The sequence below is a fragment of the Rhincodon typus genome, unplaced genomic scaffold, assembly GCF_021869965.1.
Source record: "Rhincodon typus isolate 14 unplaced genomic scaffold, sRhiTyp1.1 hic_rhity00006233, whole genome shotgun sequence".
Taxonomy (NCBI): domain Eukaryota; kingdom Metazoa; phylum Chordata; class Chondrichthyes; order Orectolobiformes; family Rhincodontidae; genus Rhincodon; species Rhincodon typus.
The window spans coordinates 3679-4174 of record NW_025971871.1 but is presented as its reverse complement, the minus strand read 5'-3'; positions in this window follow the sequence as shown (position 1 = coordinate 4174).

Here is a 496-nt window from a genome sequence, read left to right as displayed (position 1 = left end):
GAGGGACAGTCGGTTGGTTTGTGTGTGCGTGAGAGAGAGAGGGGGACGGTCGGAATGTGTGTGTGTGAGAGAGAGAGGCTCAGGCGAGGTGTGTGTGTCTGAGAGAGAGAGGGACAGTCGGGGTGTGTGTGTGAGATAGAGAGAGAGGGACAGTCGGGGTGTGTGTGTGTGTATGAGAGAGAGAGGGACAGTCGGTGTGTGTGCGAGAGAGAGAGGGACAGTCGGTGTGTGTGTGTGTGTGTGTGTGTGTGAGAGACAGAGAGAGGGACAGTCAGTGTGTGTGTGTGAGAGAGAGAGAGGGACAGTCGGTGTGTGTATGTGAGAGAGTGGGACAGTCGGTGTGTGTGTGTGTGTGAGACACAGAGAGGGATAGTCGGTGTGTGCGTGTGTGTGAGAGCGGGAGGGACAGTCGGTGTGTGTGTGTGTGAGATAGAGAGAGAGGGACAGTCGGTGTGTGCGTGTGTGTGAGAGCGGGAGGGACAGTCGGTGTGTGTGT